Below are 5,261 nucleotides of genomic sequence, written 5' to 3'. Positions count from 1 at the left end.
AGAGAGATAAAGGTGCAGGCAAAACCTTTGGAGGTTTTAAAGAGGTTGTTGCACTCTTTAAAAACTTAACCTCTGACCTCCCATCGCTAGCTACTTATTATGCCAGTGTGCCAAGAAGCAATAAGCAGTGGTGTAGGCAGTATGTACTTAGGCAGTGTTAGCGTTGATGTAAGCATACGTAGACAGTGACCGTACCATGATGCAAACGAGATGTAGCCAGTGATGTAGGCAGCTACGCAGCAGTGATGCAATCCAGACGAATGTAGCCAGTGCCAGGCAGTATGCAACCAGAAGATGCAGCAGATGTAGCAGTGATGTAGTTCCTCTATCTATAACCTTATTCAACAGATGTGTTAAGCGTCTATCATTAGTCCAAAACATGAATGCGTAGCACAAGCAGTGTCTAGATATTTGACCTTTGACTTTCATACTTTCAAAGTCTAAGCAAATATATGGAGACTAATGATTAGAGCTTTTAATGCCCAATGGTCCGCCAGCATAAGCGTTTTTTGCGTACGGTTAAGACCCCGCAATTATTCGTATGTACTTTACCGCAAATGTACTGTGCTGTTTCAACGAGACTAAAGCTACGTAGGGAGTGGAAGTCTGTGTGATGTACTTCAGTTTTTACCGACCGCAGGGTATAAGCACAATGGAGAGAAACTATTAAACATGTGGCAGCTTATCGCGGAACCCCCAACATAGAGTGTTTCCGGACTGATCCTTGTTGCAAGATGAATGAACTTCTCCAGAAGTGCAACGAACGTTCGCTACGCAAGTGCGGACGTGTGCGGCGCAAATGGGCAACACTTAAAGACATTGACAGCGGAGACCAACCTAGCTCTGTTGCCAAACCCTGTATTCCCGGCTTACTGTACCACCAACGCTGAATTAAACTCCGGGAGGTATCCCACACAGTGCCATGCCTTGACCAGTACCGGTCGCGCATAGATCGAAGTCGTGACATGCAGCTCTTCTCAGCAAAATCAACCCACCTAGTGAAATGCCCTACGGTAGCCCTGTGGACACCACCTGGTCCACAGACCCGCACAACCACTATACCCGTCAAATAGGGTCCTTTGGGATCGTAGCCCGGGACAGGACAAGAGCACGGAACTCGTCCACTTCTTGATGCCATTAATGTGACCCCTGGCATCATCTTTTATGGATTGCTAGGACCTCCGAGAAACATGACCCTTATTTCTGAGAGGGAACATCTTTAGATGGAATAAAATTCAGCGATGGACAGAGAGGTAGTCGTAGCCATGTTAGACATGAAAAGTCATCAGAGAAGGATACTAAGAAAAGCTGAGATTTCACTGCTTTTACTCGGATTTGTTATTCACAGACCTCGGCTTTTAAGGGAAGTTTACGACGCATATTGTGGAGATACCCATAAACGTGCAGAATCGGCTTAATTGTGAAATTACCTTAAAGGAAGGCTGCTATTAGCGCGGTTTCGTGTTAGTCTTGGCCCTAGTGGTGTATTGGGCACTTGGCTAGCTCTTGGCAATATCATTGAAAATAAGGCAATATTCCACAACAGTCGGCGGGTTGCGGCCAGGTTAAGTACAGGGGGTGCAGCAGGACTTGAAACACGGACTTACTTATTGGTCAGTCCAGGTCGTGACTCGGTGCCAATTCGATTGATGAACTGAGATGAGGGGGGAGGGGTGAGCCCCGGGACCCGGACAGCCCAGAGTTAAGACCGGTGAAGGACGAGACAGCAGTGGGGACAGAGAGGATGGGTGCGGGAAGAATCAGGACAGCAGCACCCAATCGGCGGGCCGGTCAGGGGAGAGAGTAAGGCGAGGGGAGAGAAAGAGAGGAGAGGAGAGGGGAGAGGAGAGAGGAGAAAGAGAAAGAGACACGAAAGAGAGGAGAGAGAGAGAGAGGAGACGAGAGAGAAGAGAGAGAGCGAGAGAAAGAGAGAGAGAGGAGGAGTGTACGAGGGGAGAGGGAAGAGGAGAGAGAAGAGAGAGAGAAAGAGGGGTGGTTGCTTTCACACACACACCAATCAGTCTCGTCGGCCTCATACCTCAGCCATGTGTTAAAACAGAGGTTACTTTCTGACTGCCAGACATTATTAAACGCACTCAGAGGGCAGGCTGGAAACGAATCAACACTGGGTTGCTAAAATTACACAAGTCATAACAGAACTGTACTAAACTGGAATGGCAGGCCTATTTGTGGGGACCAGCATGGAGAGGCTGTAGAGAGGAAAGGGCAGGGAGTGGAATAGACAGAAACTCCTCTCTCTCTCTTCCTCTTCCCCTTCTCTTGTCCTCTCTCTCCCTYCTTTCCCCTTGGACCGCCTGCTTCCTCCAAATAGCTCTCCTTTTCAGCCAGACATTACGCTATTGAGGAAGCCCCTCCCCCTTACCCCCCAACAAAAAAAAACTCCTTGCCTCCCTGTCCTCCTCCTCTACTCCTCCCATTCTGTTCTATTCAGACCCAGAGTGAAATGGTGGATCAAGAGACCCATCCACAAGCCACTAATCCCTCCCACCTCCACGGTCTCTTTTGTCCCAGCACAGCTGGCAAAGAAATGGGGCATATGAATACAGGGCTGGGGGAAGTGACTGGTGGTGGTGGGTGGTGATAGGAGGGGTATGGTAGTATTCAACCTCAGTGGTAAATCTGACTGGACTGTGTGGCAGAATATCATTAAAGAGAGTGTCTATACCTGATTAACTACAGATACAACCGCCAGAGAAAGAGAAAGAGAGAGAATAATTTACATATATTTTTTATTTATTTAACTAGGCAAGTCAGTTAAGAACAAACTCTTATTTACAATGACGGCCTACACCGGCCAAACCCGGACGACGCTGGGCCAATTGTGCGCCGCCCTAAGGGACTCCCAATAGTCAGCTATGAATAACAAGCGTAATCACACCAGATAAAAGATAGAGAGAGGGAGAGATTAAGGGCGAGGGAAAGAAAGGATGCACTTTTTTAGTTTCATTTTCACTCCATTCACACAAATGATGAGTCAGGCGCTGGTCAATAGAGTGAGTGTTGGCGTGTGGAGAGAGTTTCACTCAGCATCCACATTTTCTGTTCAACTTCTTTGATTGGGCACTGAAACAGACCTCCCGCAGGAATATGAGAAGTTCCAAATTAAACTGTCTTTTCTGTTGACATAATGGGAGGAGGAGGGGAATTAATGGGTGGAAAGTATCACCCTGAGACAATTAACTGAAAGTAGCTAATGTCGTTGCCTATTTGCAGTGTTTGTTTAGTACTTTGAATTGCAAGATTAGAAGGGTTTATTGGGATTAAGTGTTTTCATTCAGTTTCACGTAATTAGTTTCACGAATTTGTTAATTTGCTTTATACATCCACCATACACAGCCAATTTCAACACAATTAGGCCGTCAGCCAGTACACACACACACACCCTAACACAATCTCTCATATGACCGTAAAGATAAGAGTGTACATAAGACACCTGTCAAGCCCGGGACTACACACTGTAACAATCGCTCTCTCTCATGACAGACCTACAATGGCTGTGATGGGTGTGTATTGTGTACTGTGTAGTGTGTGTGTGTGTGTGTGTGTGTGTGTGTGTGTGTGTGTGTGTGTGTGTGTGTGTGTGTGTGTGTGTGTGTGTGTGTGTGTGTGTATGTGTAGAGTCCCTGTCGCTCACTCCCAGCTCGGGCGGGCGGGTAGGGGCGTCAGGACACACGACTACTTGCAGGCTGGTGATGGGGTCTCTGTGTGTGTGTGTGTGTGTGTGTGTGTGTGTGTGTGTGTGTGTGTGTGTGTGTGTGTGTGTGTGTGTGTGTGTGTGTGTGTGTGTGTGTGTGTGTGTGTGTGTGTGTGTGTGTGTGTGTGTGTGTGTGTGTGTGGCATGCTGGCAGGCCACCTGATGGCCAAATTAAATTGCGTTGAAATTGGAATCAAAGTACGTTTGCTGGAAAAAAATATCTTGTTCCCATGGTAACTCATCATCACGGACAGGTCGGAGAGTGTTTTCATCAACAGAACATTAGGAGGTGATGACTGACGTGTATGACGGGGATGGGCTGAGGTAATTATCACTAATGTACTGGTTTTGGAGTCTTGTGGTTGTTTTCTAATGAGGAGCACAACCAGAGAGGCTGACTAGTATTCTCCCCAGATGAACCTCACACAGCATCGGTCCAGAAGTGAGATTCAGCTGCTGGTGGGGGGGGTTACAGCAGACTGGCTGGGTTGTGTAATGCAGTACCCCCCCTACCCCCGGTGTGTGTGTGTGTGTGTGTGTGTGTGTGTGTGTGTGTGTGAGCCCTGGGTGGAGCGAGCACTAAATGTTTACCCAGCACCTTCATTCACACAATCTCACAGAGTCACACAGAGTCACACACACACACCACTAACGAGCTAAAACAATAAGACCATGTTGACACTACATCAGAGACGTGTCCCCGAGTTACCCACCACCTACTATGTGATAAACAACATGAAAGAGTTCAGCAAAACTGACCAAGGCCTCCAAGCTCCTTGTATCTAAGGCAACGAGTTACTAAGGTGTTACCATGGCATCTAATATTTATTAAGGTAAGAGTTTAAGGACTTCTATTATTAGAGTTTCTGTACAAACACACACACACACACACACACATGCACACGCACACGCACACACACAGTAACCTAATGCATCCCTAACATAAAGGTAATGGTATATCTCCATGGTACAGAGAGACAGCATCAAGCCAGGGTCAGATTTACCAGAGAACTAATGACAAACCTTAAGCCTACCTCTCCACCATACATCTCTTCTTTCTCTCCCTCTYTGTCTCTTTTTTCACATTAGTGGTCTGTGGCAAGACTGACTGGAAGAGAGTCATTATCCACGGACACACGACTCAGCACAATCACAACAATTACCACTACCAGGAGGCACTGCTCAGCACTCACACACTGGAGCCAGGAATATGATGTCATTCTAACACAGAGACATATAGTCAACATCATTGTAATGGAACGTCCATGGTGATGGAGAGATAAGATAAGAATAAGAGAGACACAAACACAGGCTCGCGCCAGCTACAGTAGAGCACAGAGTCCCATCAGATATAAATAACTATATGTACTGAATTCCACTGAGAAGGAGAGAGAGAAAGAGAGAGGTATTAAAGGTAAGGAAGGGGTGATTAGAGAGAGAGCGAGAGAGTTAGAGAGAGAGAGAGAGAGAGAGAGAGAGACAGAGAGAGACAGAGAGAGACAGAGCGAGGGAGAGAAATAAAAAAAAAACAGGCAGGGCAGAGAGA

This window comes from Salvelinus sp. IW2-2015, unplaced genomic scaffold, assembly GCF_002910315.2.
Source record: "Salvelinus sp. IW2-2015 unplaced genomic scaffold, ASM291031v2 Un_scaffold2485, whole genome shotgun sequence".
NCBI classification, from domain to species: Eukaryota; Metazoa; Chordata; class Actinopteri; order Salmoniformes; family Salmonidae; genus Salvelinus; species Salvelinus sp. IW2-2015.
The sequence above is the reverse complement of the archived record's forward strand: the minus strand, read 5'-3'. Positions refer to the sequence as shown.